Here is a 19,548-nt window from a genome sequence, read left to right as displayed (position 1 = left end):
TAGTTGAAAATATGGGACATATGGCAATATTTTCTGGCACTGCCAGGTTCACTGGCAGGGGGCAAATGAGGGTCTGAATTGATATGTTCTGAGGTGCATAGGCTCTTCCCTTTTGAGAAGTGCTGACAGGTGCAATAGGCGACAAGATCCTAAATATGGTGTGTAATGCCTTAAGTTTTCCCCAAGGGCAGAACAAACAGAACTTTTTTGGAATGTTGGGGTGGAAAGGTAGGACATACTGGTTCTCTGTAATGTAGAGGGAGGAACCAATAATAATGCACGCATGCTGCAAATGAGTCCAAAGGGGAGAAATCTGAAGTGATTTAAGAATGATCCATAATGGGTTTGTGGAATGGCTCTAGGAAAGCAGTTTTCCATTGGAAATTACGGAGTTATAGAATGGCTGTAAAATCCATAACTATGACAAAAGCAACCATATAAGCTATTAAGGGAGGTTCTGAGGAAAAAGAAAGACTGTGTTTAAAAACTATGTTCTTACTGTCATTATGCAGCACTCTAATTGCGCACACTTCTTTTCATTTACAAGAATAGCACTTACATAGAACATCCAAGTATTCAAAGCACATCAAGGTTTCAATAGCCCTGTAAAGTAGGCCACTATTACTTTCCCCATTTTGCAGACTGGGGTCTGCGGCCGAAAGAATAGTGCTGAATACTTCTATATTGCACTTGAACTTTCCAGTGTTCAAAGCACTTCACATGCATTATCTGGTTGTAATCCTTACACAATCCTTAGCAGTGAGGTGAATATTATTGTATTGCAGGTGAGGGTGGTGTTACTGAGGTTTGCCTGAGGCCATCTTGCAAGTTCATGGACCACACACTTGCAGATTAGCAGTGCAGTCTTCTAGCCACAATGCCCCATCAGTTCTCATAACAGTGCTTGCATAAAGCTGCCTAGCTGGTTAATGGCCAAGATGTGATTTGAATTATGGATTTCCCAGGTCGTAACAGTTCACCATCTTATACATTGCATTACATGATTTCTGCATCTCCATTGAAGTCAGTTTTCCATTCCGTGCAACAGGGTTAGGGGTGAGCAGTGAGATAGCCGGATTTGCATATGATATATACAGGATAAAACCGAGCAGTGAAATGGCAAATGTGATTCAGTAGAAACAAGTGTAAAGTGATTTGTGTCGAGGCAAAACATTCCCCTCTCCATACACATATACACTCATGCGGACTGAACTGGGGGTAATTGACCAGGAATGAAACCTTGGGATTGTAGTGGATAGCTCGATAAAGATATTGACCCAGTATGTGGCAGCGATGGAGAAAGGCAATTGTGTGCTACGGATCATTATGAAAGGAATTGGAAATAAAACTGCCGATATTATAATGTCTTTATACAAATCTGTTGTGCGGTTGCACATGCAATACTGCGCTATAGTTCTGGTCACCTCATTGCGAAAAGGATATTGTGGAAGTGGGAAGGAGTCAGAAAAGGGCAAGGAGGCAAGTTACAACATTAAGGGCAAGTAAAGCGGGAACACGATCGAGGTGTATGCAATTATGTGTGGTGTGGAGAAAGTGAATAGAGAAAAGCTTTTCTCCCTTGCTCATAAGGGACTCAGGGACATCCAGTTGAGCCAAAAACTGGAAGATTCAGGAGAATCAAAATAAAATACTTCTTCACGCTGTCACACAACACATAGTTCAGCAGTGGAATTTGCTCCTGCAGGAACCAGCGATGGCCACCAACTTGGCTGGCTTCAAAAGAGGATTAGGCAAATTAATGGAGGGTAAGGCTATCAATGACTGCTAGCTATGATGTTTATGTTCTGCTTCCACTGTCTGAGACAGTATTGCTGTGAAGGCCAATTCTTTTACAGTTGCCTCAGAAAGTGGCAGAAAGCAGTTAGGCGGAATAGCTGCTTTTTGCTTTTGAAATGTGTTGGGCCTGGACCATGAACTTGCAGGCTTTTGTACAGCAACTGAGAAACAAAAGAATTGCACCAGCCAACAATATCAGCAGGTGTTATAAACATTATTTCTGATCTTTGAATTCACCTAAAGTATTTTAATCTCCAGCTCTTTCTTAAACTCTTGTCAGGATGAACAGCTAAGAGTGTGCTAGGTAGCAACTCTTTGGAAGAACAGACTTAGTCCTATATCCCTTGATAACAGGACATAACAGAGTTCTTAGGTCTTTTTAATCTCAATTTGCATCTGTGTGCGCAAAGAAAGGCATCCCCTAGCCCAGTGCAGCAAACTAACCACCTTATAACTAGATGCATGCACTGATTACAAGACTCAGTTTGGACCCCAATTTGGTGGTTATAAAACAGCCTGATCTAGCTCTGACCCAATTGGAGGATGTATATAACTTAATTTATCTGTTGTCAGAATTAGGTGAAGTTTACAAGAACCGTTGCCCCCTTCTGAGGGCATGAATCCTTCCAAAATTCAGAAGGGTAGTTGTTGCAGTTTTGGAATCTGCTCCATTTTTCCTTTTGACAGAAGTGAGGGCCTTTCCACACTTACTTTTCATAGTAGTGTGGTTGCTGTTTGATCTGTGTGTTTTTTTTAAAGTGAATTTGGAGCAGAGCATCTGCACCTGCAGTCAGTTGTAACGGTATATGGGAGACTAAGTGCAGTTTTTCCTGTCCACACCAATGGCTGGCTGTGCCTGCTTACTTTTTGGCTCTAGTACACTTCCGTTGTTGGTTTTTGTTTTTGTTTTTTAAAAATTTTTATTAGATATTTCAACACAATAATTTGAACAAAAATACATCATGCACATTGTCCCCCCTCCATTTCCCCCTCCCCTCTAAACAGAAAACCCAACCTCCCACCACACCCCCAGACTTCCCTCAGCTCCTTTCTCTGGTTTCTCAACACATCTTTCTGTCTGCATGCAGTAAAATTGTAAAGATCCTCAAATTATCTATCTATATATTACAATAAAGTTTGTGAATGTTTATTCAAAACCTGCCAAAGAGTCCAGTTCATTTTGTTGCTTCTTCAAGTATTACGTAAAAGGTTCCCATTCATCTTTAAAATCACAGTTATCCTTGTCACGTAGTTTGTGTGTCAGTTTTGCCAATTCCGCATAGTCCATCAGTTTTTCTTGCCACAGTTCTTTCGTTGGGATTTCCTCATTCTTCCATCCTTGTGCTGTTAAGACTCTTGCCGCCGTTGTCCATTGCTGGTTTTTGAATCCATGTGCACATGACTTTAGCCACAATCCCAAGGTACTCTGTAGTTTCTTATGAAATACTGTTATTTGGTGTGTCTTCCTCCAAGTCATCATTGATCTGACTGTAGCCTAGTTGAATTCATAGTAAAGTCCAGGTGTGTACGTTTGAGATGCTGATCAGATGACAGTGCGCACAAGCAGCACCCTCCCCTCCCCCTCCCCACATGCCTTTTGCCACACACCCCTCCCTCTCTGTACAAGATGGCATCGGTTGCACCCAGCACTACCACTCTCCAGAAAGAAAATGTTTGTGGCTTAAAACAAAATGTTGCAAGCGAGGAAGGGACATAGATTTTGTCTTTGTCCTTTGGGGAGGCAGGTATTCAAATTGCTGTGAGCCACAAAAGTTGTGAGCATTTGTGACACAGCACCATAGGATTAAATGTGGGGTGGGGGGTAGGCAGGTTTGTTTTTGCAGAACTCAGGAACATCACCCCCCCCCCCAATAAGTTGTTTATTATTATTTTCGGCCAGAATTGGATGAAATTTGCAGACGGAGTTTCCCCCTCTGAGATAATGATACCTGCTAAATTTCAGACGGATCACTGTTTTTCAAGGTGTGTACACAAGGAATCAGTCTACCTTTGTATTTTGTGGCCCAAGTGGCCTGAAAATTGCAGACATGAGGAATTAGCTTCTGGGTAAGAATTTGCCACATTGCAGAGACATAGGTCTAGGGAGTTTTGTGCCAGGAACCTTTAAAGTTGATTTTGGAGTGGAAAGAACTAAAAAGGGTTCACTTTCCATGTAAAATCACTCCCTCTGATTGCATGGTAGGCCTTTCAATTACCAAAGAGAGTTCCCTCTCCCTCTTCCTTTAGCTTAGAGGCAGAAGTGGCTGGTGGGCTGCTGCACTATTGCTCTCCTGGCTTCTAGGTACAATGGGTGGCTGTCACTTTCCAAGAGGGGAGCTTGGTGTGGCACCTGGCAGTGTTGGATTGGCTCCACTGCTACTCACCATTGCAAGCCCCTCATGCCTCCCCTCTCGGTTAGCGGCAATGACCCACTGTGTTGGGAAGCTGGGAGAGCAGTGGTTCCCTCCCTGCTCCTTCCTCTATTGCTTAGAGATATACCTTGGAAAGCTGATATGCCTCCACAAGTACTGGAATTGGAGAGCACCAGTAAAATAATTCCTTCCTTTTACAAGCTAGACCTGTCAATCACAGTGCAGCTCTTCCTCCACACCCTCTCTTCACTCTAGGTTTTGCTCACCCTTCCCCTATCATCCCACTACAGTGGTACCTCGGGTTACAGACGCTTCAGGTTACAGACTCCGCTAACCCATAAATATTACCTCGGGTTAAGAACTTTGCTTCAGGATGAGAACAGAAATTGTGCTCCGGTGGTGTGGCAGCAGCAGGAGGCCCCATTAGCTAAAGTGGTGCTTCGGGTTAAGAACAGTTTCAGGTTAAGAACAGACCTCCGACGAATTAAGTACTTAGACCTCAGACGAATTAAGTACTTAACCCAAGGTACCACTGTATAGCATAATGGTAAGTTTGGAGAATTGCTTTTGATTTCAGCAGATACATTTTTTGTTGTTGCCTTGATTATTGAAATGCCACAAAGAGTCCCTATTTCACTCTTACCTGGCTTGTAGGATCCTGCTTTGTTTACTTAAGGCATTCAGCTTTAGCTAAAAAGTATCTCAGATGTACTTGGAAAAATCATTAGTAGCGTGCTCCCTGCCCTCAGGCTTACAATCTAAACAGACACAATACATAAGGAAAAAGGAAGGAGAAGGGGAAAGGCTTTGCCTCTGACAAGCCCCAAACACCTCAGAGACATCCTGCATTAACTTGGGATTTGTGATATTCCTGAATTATATGCAAACCTCAATTTATAACACTTTCTCCAAAGGAACTTTTTATGTGAGAGAGCTGTAGGTTGGGAGTGTTGCAGATTTCCTTCCTTCAATTCTGTTCTTCTTGTTGTTGTTGTTGTTTAGTCGTTTAGTCGTGTCCGACTCTTCGTGACCCCATGGACCAGAGCACGCCAGGCACTCCTGTCTTCCACTGCCTCCCGCAGTTTAGTCAGACTCATGTTTGTAGCTTCGAGAACACTGTCCAACCATCTCGTCCTTTGTCGTCCCCTTCTCCTTGTGCCCTCCATCTTTCCCAACACCAGGGAGCCTTCTCTTCTTATGAGGTGGCCAAAGTATTGGAGCCTCAGCTTCACGGTCTGTCCTTCCAGTGAGCACTCAGGGCTGATTTCCTTAAGAATGGATACGTTTGATCTTCTTGCAGTCCATGGGACTCTCAAGAGTTTCCTCCAGCATCATAATTCAAAAGCATCAATTCTTCGGTGATCAGCCTTCTTTATGGTCCAGCTCTCACTTCCATACATCACTACTGGGAAAATCATGGCTTTAACTATACGGACCTTTGTTGGCAAGGTGATGTCTCTGCTTTTTAAGATGCTGTCTAGGTTTTTCATCGCCTTTCTCCCAAGGAGCGGGCGTCTTTTAATTTCGTGACTGCTGTCACCATCTGCAGTGATCATGGAGCCCAAGAAAGTAAAATCTCTCACTGCCTCCATTTCTTCTCCTTCTATTTGCCGGGAGGTGATGGGTGAAGGTTTATTGTGATTATTCTATCTGACAATTTCTAACATTAGCCATATGTAAAGGTAAAGGTAAAGGGACCCCTGACCATTAGGTCCAGTTGTGGCTGACTCTGGGGTTGTGGCGCTCATCTCGCTTTACTGGCTGAGGGAGCCGGTGTACAGCTTCCGGGTCATGTGGCCAGCATCACTAAGCCACATCTGGCGAACCAGAGCAGCACACGGAAACGCCGTTTACCTTCCCGCTGGAGCGGTACTTATTTATCTACTTGCACTTTGACGTGCTTTCAAACTGCTAGGTGGACAGGAGCAGGGACTGAGCAACAGGAGCTCACCCCGTCACGGGGATTCGAACCGCTGACCTTCTGATTGGCAAGTCCTAGGCTCTGTGGTTTAGCCATAGGTTATAGTTATTCCATTATCCTAGTGTTAGTATTTGGCTTCTGGGTTGGATGCGTGGGTCGTTATTCTTCTAGGTCCCTTCTGCCTGGAATGGTATAACATGTTCTATGCAATTCCTACCAAAAGGAATGATAGTTGGCAGAGGGAAAGTATAAGTTACCTTGAGGTGCATATGCAAAACCACTTTTAAAACCTTTAACTATGCTTAACCACCATATAACACTTGAAATTAAATTAAGAGAAATTACCGTAAGTTGTGCTTTCCCCTACCTCATCCAACACTTACTGAATGTTTTAAGAGTCAAGTACAGCTTTTACATGTGCTAGTGACTGGTAGCCTGAAATTTAAAAAATGGTAGTTCTATCTTTTTTGTTCTTAATGTCGACTGTCGAATGTGTGATCTGTGTGATCCATCTATATATATTTGGCTCAACTGTCAGACAGAGCACTGACAATCTGAAGTATTCTGAAGTTAGGAACTTGATTATGTATAGGGTATCAATATAGTTGTTAGCCCTTCGCAACAAAGCTCAGGAACACGTGAAAGAGGAGTTTTGCAAGGTATTTTGAAAGCTAATTCACAGCTTCATTTAGGGATCAATTTTATGGAGTCTGGCTTGGTATCATCCGTAGGGCAAAAAGGAAAAAACAGGAAGAGCAGAAAAGATCTAATTGAGAGAATGATCGGAAGCAAATGTTTTCCCCTCCCTTGGGCTTCGAATATCTCTGAATGAGTATATTGCATCTCTGGCGCATCCATTCATTCACTTAGATTCATGTTTGCTTGTTCACTCAGTCTCCTGTAACAGTTTTGTCTCCTTGGTTATTTTTAGATACTTTATTCATGGTTTCTGAATGAATGCACATTAAAAACAGTATAAACATTTGTTGGGGCAGTCAGCAGATTGCATGGGTTTTCAAGGTGCGCACCCCCTTTTCTCAATTTCAGTAGCTTTTGTTTATTGTATAAATCTTACTTGCTTAGATTTTGCTTGGAAAGTAGCTTTTTAAATTTTTGAATTGATTGAAAGGTACTTAGGGAAAAATAAATGTATAGAGACATGCTAGGCTCTAAAACTCTCATTGAAGATTGAGAGGACTGTTTAAATGTCTTTAAAAGATAAGGAAAAGTCTTAGCAAATATCCAAATTTTGGATATTTGCAAACTGAAGAATTAGTTTTTGCTGTCTGTTCCTCATATGTTTCCTTCACTGGACTTTCAACAAAATACTTTATTCCCCTAATGGTGAATACATCACCTGTTGTGACAAATTGTTTTTGATCATTAAGAGCTTGAATAGCACCCGCCTGGATTACACAGTTGTAATTCAACATATGAGTCCCTCAATAATGGTAGTAATTACTAAACACAGTTTTACTGTAATATACTAATCAAACTTTTATTACTCAACAAATCAGTCTTAAGATACCTAAGGAGATTTGCATTATTCTGTACACTCAGTTGTAAGCCTGTGGATGTTTATTCAGGAGTAGGTTCCACTGAGCAGCCTCAGAGCACAATTTAATAAACGCTTAAGTCGGAACTTACCTACCTATTGCAGGTATCTAGAGTACCCAAGGGTCCCAGAGTGGATTATATGTTCACTAAAAGTCGTAATGAATAGTGTGTTTAAATCTGAAACAATGAAACATCAACCAACTGAACATCAGAATTGTCAACAGAATTGAGATGGTGGCAGGAACAAAAGTAAAACAGTCTTAAAATCAACACTGCACTCCATCGCTTGACAAAGAGGTGCACCTTTCAATAAAATGAAAGTTATGCTGAAGTAGGACAGGACTTGAAGGGGAGGGTCCTTCAGGGTTGGAGTTTATGCTTCAGTTCCTAACCTTACCATGAAGCCCATGATACTACCCCTAAAGTTCAATTTGTTCTGTGAGTAGTTATGATTGAATTTTGCAGATGTATGTGTATTCCCTTTGTGGAATATTGGGTTACTACTGCAAAGATACAACTGCTTTGGATGGTTGTTTTAAAAATAGCCTTTTTAGTGAATACATGCGAAAGATGGATTTATATCAAGTTTCAGGGATGTACATGCTATACTGTAGTGACCAGTAACATCTTCTAGGGATGCTGTATTTACTGGGAATGTAGAATAAGATGCGCCTATGGAAGTTGGTATCTATATGTTAATTAGTGTTTCTAGCAGTTTCAATAAAAAATTATGCAATTTTTTTTGGTCACCTTTAATGATTTTGTTCTGTTGGACTATAACGCTCCAAAAATGAGATGGTGAGGTAGCTTGGAGGAATGCCAAGAAAGCAGGGTTTTTGCTACTGCTATTTGTGAGTGTGATTCAAATATGAGCCTAACTGAAAATAAATCTGACAATGTTAAATCTATTAAAATATAAATTCCCAGATTAATGAAGTCATGACACAGCAGCGGCACTGTAAACAATGACGACTGCCAGCTACCTTTAGATAATTGCCTGCATGGGATGAGTGCTGCAGCTTTAATTTTTAATTGCAAATGGCAGTTTTGGCAACTGAAAATATTCTATGGTTTTTCCCCCTGGAGCAAACTTATATGGAAATTCTTGAAAAATGATTGTAGTACAGATGCACCAATTGTCCCAATGCATATCAGCTTCTCTCAGTCTTTGAAAATAGTTGCCATTCAATGCTGTTGTCTTTTCTAACTGGTTAACTTTAATTTGAAGCTTTGTTCCATGAAAATTTTGCAGGCTGTGTTCTCCTGCATGAAGTTACTGACATAGACTCAGATAGTTTGATTTCTCTAGAATCAAAAGAGTTGAGTATAGAGGAAGCAGCAAGATGAAAGGAGACAATTTATGTCTCTTCTTTAGCCCTCAAAAAGAGTCCACAAAATCAGACCAGATGGTACATTGGATGCCTCATCAAGACCTTTCAGAACAACTTGTATGATTTGGTTGGATACTAGTCATAATGAATATGCTAGTTACTTGTAGTTCATCATGATTGGGATACTGCTGAATAGTTTGGGTATCAAAGTATAAAGCAGCTGGCTATATGGTGGTAGGCAGAGGGATAAATATTTTACATGAGAAATGAAAGTATAGTTGCCAAAAAATATTTTAAGTGTTTTTTCCCTGTGTACTGCACACTTTGTCCCTTCACATTATAAGAGAGATCTGGGAAACAACAGCTAATTACAGCCTAACGAATCATCAGTGCTATTTTTCTAGAAAAAAACGGTGCTGGAACTCACCATGAACACCTTCTTCATTCTCTTAGAATAGCAATGGGGCCCACCTGAGAGGTTCCAGTGAGTTCTGACTGAAAAAAAGCCCTGCAAATCATTAAAACATAAGCTCCAAGTTTAACACCATCACAAGAGATCTTTTTCTCATGAATGCATTGCTTTAGTACTTCATTGCTCTTGTTTTGAAGCTAAATTAAGGACCATCATGAGCTGGAACAATGACTCACATTTTTCTCAGTGTAATTTAGTATGAATTTTCTCCAAAATTCACCTTAATAAACATTAGCACATAAAAAGGCAAGAGGAATTTTTTATCGTTTTAAGACAAAAATTGCTATCTTCATGTGTTTTTATAATATGCAAGTCATGTGAGACAGAAATGAACACTTCTTACTTGATTGTTTTTCAACTGCGTATTACAGTAGTTTATTTTTCCCTACCACATTATCCTTTGGGGCTAATTATCTCTTTCCACCACGGTTAATGAGAGTTTTGCCATTTTGTGTAATAGCAACAGGACCCTTCCTGTTCTGTCCATCTGAAACAGCTAAACTGCAGAGGAAATGGTTGAGTGAGGGGAAATGCATTGCTAAATCTAAGTTTTAAACAGTGGCATTTAAATGTAGAGCTATTAAAATAATATGTGGTTTGTAAAAAAGAAAGAAAGAATCCCTCCCCCTTTGCTTTACCTTCCCTTTGAATCTAAGCTGGAGCCAGCTCAGAAGAAAGTCACTGTTGTCTGGGAAGTGCCCAAGTCTAGCATAGGGGCTCAGGCAAGTCTCCTGTGGGTGGGAAAAATTGGGTTCTTTCTTTATTTGCTCAGCACTGCCACTGCTCATCTTCATCCTTTATCCCCTCTTCACCTCTTCTCTTCCCCCTCACTCAACCCTCTCTCACCCATTTTGTTTCCACTCCTCACTCCCAAAGCAGCTGGCCAGGGCAGGAACTCACCCGTGTCTTTTCAGGGGAGGAAGTTTTACTGGAGAATCAGGTCCACATGTCCTCCCTGTGTTTCACCTTCCACTGAACAGCTTCCCTTAAAACTTCCAACGGAGCAAGGAAATTTGTGCGTGAAAGTTCCACCACTACTGCCCTTTCAAAGTCAGTTCTCCATGGTAAGACTCAGGCTGAATGGAAGAGTGATGGATTGCTAGAGACTCTCCTCCCTGGAAGAGAGGGGAGTGGTTGTGGGCGGGAGCCCGAGCTCCGCCTCCTGGCCGGGGGCCTTAGCCCCCGCCCCTCTTCACCTGGCTGGCGCCCACGCCCACTGGAGGCAGCCAACCAGGTGTCTCTGGGTTTCCTGGGTTTCAGGTCTGGGATATCTGGGCTTTCACATAACGTGCCACCCACCACTGATGATGTTCTGCAGTACCTTTCCCATCTTGACGATTTGGGACGTGCTCCCAAAACCTTAAAGATACACGTAGCCGCCATCAGCTTCTTTGCTAAAGCCACATTTTCCTCCGATCCGTGTAGTGACTTCCTGATCCGCAGAGCTATTGAAGGTTGGGGCAGGCTACAACCCCCCAGGGCCGAGGGCCGTAAGCCAATTTCTTATGGGTTGCTATCTCAGATACGCATAAAGCTCAGGTCAATTTGCTGGACCAGGTTTGAAGCCCGCCTCTTTTCCGCGGCGTACGCTATCGCCTTTTTGGCGCTCTGGGAGTTGGTGAAGCTGTGGTTGAAGTCAGCGCAGAAGGTTCAACGCGCGCCCTCCTTAGGGAGGACGTGCAGTGGTCCGAATCTAGCTTGACGGTGCGGATACGTCAGTCCAAAACTGATCAGGCCGGTATGGGTGTTCTAGTTAAGCTTACAGCGCCGGCGCAGCAGGGCCCATGCCCGGTAAAGGACACTAGATGGTACCTTTACCTCAGACCGCCCGGTTCTGGCCCGCTCCTGGTTCACGAGGATGGGTCACCTTTGTTGAGACACCAATTCACAAGGGCACTCCGCAAAGCTATTGATGCCTGTGGTTTATCTTCCCAGGATTATGTGGCACACTCATTCAGGATTGGCGCTGCCACAACAGCTGCACGCTTGGGCCTGCCAGCGGATAAGATTAAGTAAATGGGCCGGTAGAAATCCGACGCTTATAAAGGTTACACTCGTTAGAATGCGCTCTGCTCCTTTACCTCTACTTATCCGTAATTTTTTTTTTTACTTTCCTTTATTCTCAGCCGTTCTCAGAAGTGTCTGGATTTGTGGCCATGGTATAGTCCATTCGGCCCACGTACGGTCAGTTAGCTGTAGCCTCACCCCTAACCTTGGATTGCCACCTGGAGTGCAAGTTTCCTGGTTTTCGAAATGAGGCATTGCTTATGCCATTGCTGACTGCGAGTTTCCTGGTTTTCGAGACGAGGCATTGCTTATGCCATTGCTGAGAGGGAGAGTTGCCGCGTTTGGCCCTCCTGACATCCTTATCCTTCAATTAGGGGGAAATGACCTTGTTAGCAGAAGAAGTGTGGACTTGTCGTGGCACATAAAAAGAGATTTGGATGAGATTGCTGCCTTGTGTCCCGGAACAACGGTGTTCTGGTCCTCCTTCCTGAAGAGAGTTGTGTGGCACGGTGTGCAGAACTGTATGGCCATTGAAAAATCCAGGAAACTCTTGAATCGTGCAATAGCCCGTTGGGTGCACTTTTGGTATGGCCGAGTCATCTCTCATGACCGTATCCGGATTGGCGACCAAGCCTTGTACCGGAATGATGGAGTTCATCTAACAGACATTGGGAATGACATCTGGTTGGACAGCGTCATTAGTAGCATTAGGGATTGGTTGCAGCTGTGAGGGTATTGGCGGCGAGCCCCTTTGCGGCTCGGGTGGCGGTTAGGCATTGGATTCATGTGTTGTGCTGTGTCAAGGGCTAGGTGTGGCCATCGCCTATGCTATCTACCGTGGGTTATTCCGTTAAAGGAATCTGGCGGTCGTGTATTCCGTCTGATGCCTGCTTGGCGGGAGGCCATGGCACGACCCTCGGTGACATCGGGGGTGAGCCTATAGTTGGATTGGCATCAACAGGCTCCACCTACTGTTGAATAAACCCACCTCCTATAGTCATCCAATGCCTAAGCCAATACCTTTTCACTGCTGTAATCAATAAAGTTGTGGCCTTTTCTTGCCCATTAACCTTACATCACGTGTCCTTGTGTGTTTATTTCACATAGCGGGGGTCGGGCCCTCGATCCACAACTTCCTCTTAGCATAACAGCAAGCTCTGACAACCAAGAGTTTGTATCTTCACATGGTGCTCAGTTTTACCATGGCTCAGTGGCAGTTAAGGGCAATGCATATGATGTATGCAGAGTTTGGAAGTCTTATCCAGTGCTCTGAATGCATAGATCTACTGGCACAATGGGACTTCTATCTCCTCTCCTTCCTCTGCACTCTCCAAATATGCTCCAGAGCATTCTCCCACCCTCCTGATCTGATTTTGAGGGGGTGCAGGGAGCGGAAGGGAACAGGAGAAGAAGAGGAAGTTCTGTTACCTATGCATAGATGCCTGTTAGGCCAGTAAACTAACTATCTCTAGTGGTTTGGAAGGAGCTTGTTGGATGCGTGATGGGCAGTTGTGTGTGTTTTTAAACATATTACAAGAAATACTACCGCTTGCCCTCTTCTTGCTTGGTTTGGGTTCCCAGTGCACCCATGAAACCCTGTTTCAAAATAAGGGAGTGATTTGAAAATGTTGACCATTTATTATGCCTGTGAGCAATTGTGGAGAAATGATAGATTTTGCTATATTTTTTGTCATACCCTGCAACTTTTCATAGCCTTAGATACATGGCAACCTTGAGATATTAGTATGAATTTATGCCTTGGGCAAAACACTACTGGAATATTATCACCTTCTTGAAGTGTCTGAAAAACAATGAAATATGAATAAAGAGTGGACACAATCCAGCATGCAGTAAAGGTCTGTAGCTATGCATGTGTTTAACAGTGTATTCCTGTGTTTACTGAGAAGTACGTCCCACCGTGTTCCTGAGTAGGCATCGTAAGCATGCATAGGATTGATTGCACGGAAATCTCCCATTGATACCAATCAGAATTTAAAATGTTTAATGCTGGCTGGCTGAATTGTGCAAATGGGCTTATAGGTTCATGTGGGATGCTATAGGTAAAATATGATGTCTCAAAATACTCAACATAGCTTGTCAAAGGCACCATATTTAGGTTTGCATACAAATACACCATACTTAGTGAGTCCCATTGATTCTCCCATCCATATACTGACCAGCGCCAGATAATATGCTGAGCTTCAGCAAGCCAGCACCATTGTTTGGCACCTTGACCATGCTCTGTGTCAGCCCACATGGATCATTTGCAAATGAATATTTTTCTAATGTAAGGATCGTGCAACTGCTATAAAAAATTAATATTAGCTATCTTTTAGTACAGTTTTGATGCCACAAGTTAAGTACTAGATCCTGGAAACAGAAACAATATGTGCATAGCATTAACCATGATTTTCCTAACACTCAAGTTGTAGGATCCTGGGTGTTTTAGGACATCTGCACTTTCCTTTGTAGCCGCTAACTTGTTTTGTTATTAAACAAGAAAACAACATCCTGGTGCTTTGCAAAGTACAATTAACAAACAGATGGCACTTATTAAAGTCATGATTCATGTATTAATTTCATTAGGAATAAAAAGACCAGCCTATACCTGTCTTTTTTTCCTTTTTTTAAATTCATGCAGGGCACCTTTTCACCTTGGCTTCCATCCCTTGCTTGATACAGCATGTCTTTCATTTCTGAGTTGTTTAAAATATAAATAAACCCAATGAATTTGGGAATAGAGAATGGGCTGATTGTCTCCTAGTTGGGGAAAAAAAGGTTGGGGAATGTACATTTCACATTCTTGACCTGAAGCTCCTATCCGTAGAGTCCAAATATATGCACTACACCCATTTCTAACTCTCTGGATGTCTGCATGACTCCGTTCTTGAATGGACATCATTTATATTAACTGTGACTGAGAGCAGCCAAAGCAATTGCCAGAGTTCAAATGCTACTTTGATTAATAGGCAACTGTATATTCTTAATGCAAACAGTGTACCAAATCTGCCATGTTGAAAGAGGGTTGAACAATAAGTAAGAATCAATGCACATGTACATGACTGGAGCAATTATGAAATATCTTAACTTTAAGCAGCTTTGTCAGTGCACTAAATGGGTGCCCAGTTTCCCTAATCCTAAAGATGGTTGTTGAGCTACAAACGGGTGCCTATGCAGTATGGAACAGGGTTCAAAGATACTTGCAGCCTGGCTAATCTGGGCAATGAGGTATGGCTTTGTCTGCTAATTGCACAGCAGCTACTTGGGCCTCCCCTTTACCTTAAATGGTATTGCTTGCTTTCTTCTAGAAACTGAAGAAGGCAAGGAAATAGAGACATTTTGGATCACACTGCAAAGACAGGGTTTTTGCCTCTGTGAGAAAACTGGGAATCTTTTCTCTTTAAGAGGGGAAAATGCAAATGTGTTTTTTGGTAAGGAAGCATGAAATTAATACAACTGAGCCAGGTTCAAGGTTCTTGTTTACAAAGAACCTTACAAAGCCCTGGTTACAAACTTGGCTCCAGAGTACTTTAAGGTGTACCTCAACCCTACCATCACAGCTCGATGAATGATATCATAAATGATATCATCTGTAGAAGCATAGCCCGTTGATAAGGCTCGTTTGACGTCAACACAACACCAGGCTCTCAGTTTTATTGCTCCAGTCTTGTGGAATGCAGTCTTCCAATAGAGATTTGGCAGGTGTCTTCAGTATTAATTTTTTAACCTTTGTTGAAAACGTTTCTATGCTGCCAGGCTTACGCAGACATTTAAAGGAAACGCAGTAATATTGCAGTTAGCCAGTGATTTGTCGTTTTGGTTATTATGTGTGTGTGTGTGGGGGGGGGGTTATTGTGTGTGAATATTGTGAATGTATATATTGTATGCGGTGATTATATTTCTTTATGAAATGCATTTTGATAGAATAATATTTTTGTTGGGTATCAATTTTTGGAAGGGGAAATGGTTTGGAGAGGAACTGTGAAACAACTGAATGACGTGGGGATATTCGTTTAAGGGGGAATGAATAGCGGAGATAATCTAGGTGTAAAAAAGTGGGGGGGTGTGTGTGAGGAGGGTACATTAACTGAAGGAGAAAATTTCCAGAGGGATCTGAGATGGAAATTGATTTCAGTAGAATTTAATTGATGGGGATTTCATTTCGAGGGTTTGTTGTTCGAACACACATCAACTCATACCCAGTTCTTGCTGCTACAGGCAAGTCACTTCTCTCTCTCAGACTGACTTGTTTACTTCCTGTAAAATTGTTCTGGCAAAAGCAGATGTGGGGTCATTAGCCAAATGTATCAGGGTAATCGTCTGCCTAGTATTCAGAGGTATAGTGCATCTTATGCAGCCAGTGGACTGATAAAATGGGCTTACATGGATAAAGCTGCCCTAGAGCAGGGAGGAACAGCTTTTGGTGAACAGACATAGGCAAAGTATCCTTGGAGATACTTGGCAAGGTGGGTGACTTTTGGGGGCAGCGCTGCACCAGGCACATAATCAAACATTATACACATCAGCCAGGGACGCTTGACTGGCACATATAGTTTGTGGTCCTTGGAAGAATATAATGTATGCAAGGAGGCCTGTTGGAGTCGGTGACCAGAAAACGGCCATTGCTCAGTGGTAGAGCACATGTTCTGCATGCAAAAGGTCCCAGGTTCATTCCTTAGCACTGGGGTCCCCAACATATGTATTGTATTTGTTTTGGGAGGGTTGTGGATGTTTTGACTGTTTAAGGGTGAAGTTCTGAGCACTGCCCATTTTTCTTCTGTGAAATGGCAGCTTACCTGATACTGGGGTGGGCAGTGGTTGCAGCCTGTCAATGCAGAAGAAGGGCCTTTCCATTTGTGACCAGCCTCTGCGGATTTCCCATGGCTGGTCGCAAAGGAGGACAAGATAGCCCACCAAAGTCATTGTTAACCAATTGGGAGGCTGCTAAGCCTCCTTATTTAAGCAGGCGGTCATTGGGTACAGGATTACAATTGGCTGCAGGTGATCACAGGGTGCACCATTGGAGGGGTCTAGAGTGATGTCTCTGTCAAGAAGCCAAACATGGGGCAGATGGGCCACAGAACTTCCAGTGGCAGCCTCAGAGGACCACGTAAGTAGACCCTTGTCTTGAGGTGGTCCTTCTACTCCAGGTTTGACCCTGCTCAAGCGTTCCCCTCACCCCAACAAGGGCCTGAGAATGGATATACACCCAATGCCTCAGCCAAAGCCTACCTACACCTGGAATCAATACAGTTGTGACCAATTTTACAATCCCAGAATGTTGCCCTGTGCAGTTTTTACACCCATAAAAAACTATGCCCCTGTTCCCTGGGGGTGGGTCACTGTTATTGGGTCCTCAATTGATGTTTTGTGGTGTCCACAACAATTCATTAGATTTCTAAATATACCCCGGGACCAAAAAACGTTGGGGACCCTTCAACAAAGTGAACAGATTTCATTTATTTGATTTTTAAAAAATCATGCCAGATGAAAATAAATTCTGTCTTTGACACAGGTATCTTTCTGTATAAAAAGGTAAAGGTACCCCTGACTGTTAGGTCCAGTCGCAGATGACTCTGGGGTTGTGCGCTCTTCTCACTCTATAGGCGGAGGGAGTGGCGTTTGTCTGCAGACAGTTTTTCTGGGTCATGTGGCCAGCATGACTAAGCTGCTTCTGGCGAACCAGAGCAGCTCACGGAAACGCTGTTTACCTTCCCACCAGAGCGGTACCTATTTATCTACTTGCACTTTGATGTGCCGACCTTCTGATCAGCAAGCCCTAGGCTCTGTGGTTTAGACCACAGCGCCACCTGCGTCCCATCTTTCTGTATACAATGTGAAAATTATAGCAAGCCTGAATTCCATGTGCAGATTGCCAAGGCACATTATTGCCTCTCCATTTAGTGATTGTATTTGTTTAATTGGATCAAGCTCACCTTTTGTGAATCTGTTCTTTGCTCTGTCTATTAAAAATGTCTATGAGTGCTAAATCAAATGAGTGTAATCCATGGAACAGAGTGTGTGTATCAAACAGTTTGCAAGACTTAGTACACAGAGATTTCAGAAACACAGTAAATTCGTGGTATTAGTAGAAACTGTTTGCTTCTATGTGAAATCCATGGTGGTGGTGGGATTTATTTTATATGTAACATTATTCGTGAATTGTTTGCTGCTGAATGTAGTCAGCAAATAGTTCATTGGCATGGACAGAACTGTTCGTGAAAGAAAATATCTGTCCAACCATAAAAGGATTCCATATGTATTTTTCCCCCAGAGAAAAATATAGCAAAACTAAAGAAATAGGATTTTCAGAGTTCTCAAGCATAGGCATTAGAAGGATCTGACAGATACCTCTAATTAAAATAAAATAAATAAAAGTAATTGGGTGTCCAGTGTGCTTGATTAATTTTGATAGTGCAGTAACTTTTAATAAAAAAAGATATGAGTCTGAACTTCTACAGCTGTCTAGTATGTAGCATTGAGGTTTTAATTGGGAGCATATCACCAAACTGACTTTTCTGTTAGGTTACTTGAGAAACTAACTGTACATTCATTATATTTAATTGTTATTTTGACGTTACAAAAAAAAAAAGAGAGTCTTACTTGATTTCCTGTTTCCAACTAATTTTTAAAAACTGTATTTTAAAAAATTCTGCTGAATTATTGTCTTAGCTGATAGCATTCGTACTGTTATTATTTTTAGATTGTGCATCCCTTCTTGGCAAACATGTCTAAGCGTTTCTTGTCAATCATTCAATCAATCACTTAAGGCAGCGGGAATTTGCCAAATGCAGATTGAGCTCAAGATTAGCTAGATTTCCTCCCTGAGTCTTTTTTTTCTGAAAGAACTTGTCATTTTGCAACAAGATCTGTTTCTTGCAGTTTTACAATAAAAGCACATGACCTTACCAAATATTGCTGCAGATTCTACTGCTTGTCACTTTTAGAACTGTTTTTGACACCCATAGTGAAGTTAGCTGCACAAACCAAGATGTGTCTGGTTCAACTGGATTTCAGCATGGGTTGCAATCCTAGTCGTACTTCTCTTGGACTCTGTGACTTAGCTCTCAATTAATATGTCTAGGATGGGGCTGGATGTGTGTTTAGCACTACAGCCTGAGTCAGATTGCTACCTCTCTACCTGGTACCCAGGTGAGTAGGGGTTCCTCAGCATCCTTTGACGGTAAGGTGGAAGTTGATGTGGTTCTTTGCAAACTTCCTTTGGAGCTTCTAGATGGTTTTGTAATCCATGATATATCTCCTATTTTATGTTAAACTTTGGCTCTCAGCAATCAGACAAGGCTCACTGTTTTGCCAAGAGCTTTAAATGACCCAGATAAAGAACTAGTCAATGAAACAAACATTTATTTAGGAAAAGATAATGTAATTTCAAACATAGATCCCCTCTTCCAAAAACCGTGCCGTTAGCAAAGAACAGGATTCCATAGTTTTGAGTTGCAAAGAAATGGTTTCCTAAAGTGGCTTGCAGTACCAAAAGCCTCATCCTTTGAGCTTATCCTGATCTGGGTGTATCCATGGAGCTGAATGAACACAAGGGTTAGACAAGCCTGTTCTGTTATAAAGTGGAGAGTGATTTGTAGGCAGAGTTCCCTTGTGTTGGAAACTATCTCCTGAATCTTTTGAAATCCCTGCGGACAATGGGCATGTTTACATATGGCTCCAAGAAAGGAAGGTTACATATTAGTAAACTTGTTAACATAATTAAAACAATGTTACTATGTGATATTTCCAAAAAGGAAACTCAGTGCTTTGAAAAGGGTAGAGAAAAGTACCTTTGCAACAGATTCAGAAATAAAGACTAATGAAACAAGGAAACTTGTGTGCTATGTTTATAATTTGTTGAAAAAATTCTCTTGCTCTCTCCACATGTATGTACAATCTGGAAAACTGCAACCTTTTCCACATGTGGTTTTACAATAAAGATAAATACACAATTATATAGAATATATGGATGGCCCCATGAATATGTCAGGTAGTTTATTTCCACATCACTATTTATCTGCATCTATGCCAGGGGCATTTGACAACAGGTTCTGTGCAGTTATAAATGTGAAATTGTTTGGAAGAAAC

The 19,548-nt window shown here is 42.1% G+C and overlaps 1 protein-coding gene across 1 annotated transcript in view; it reads left to right on the top strand.

The window, feature by feature from the left end:
* The window catches only part of KCNQ5 (potassium voltage-gated channel subfamily Q member 5), a 257,657-nt gene that overhangs the window by 1,469 nt on the left and 236,640 nt on the right, over positions 1–19,548 (top strand). The window lies entirely within an intron of this gene.

The sequence above is a fragment of the Podarcis muralis genome, chromosome 3 (genome assembly GCF_964188315.1).
Source record: "Podarcis muralis chromosome 3, rPodMur119.hap1.1, whole genome shotgun sequence".
Taxonomy (NCBI): domain Eukaryota; kingdom Metazoa; phylum Chordata; class Lepidosauria; order Squamata; family Lacertidae; genus Podarcis; species Podarcis muralis.
The sequence above is the reverse complement of the archived record's forward strand: the minus strand, read 5'-3'. Positions and strand labels throughout refer to the sequence as shown.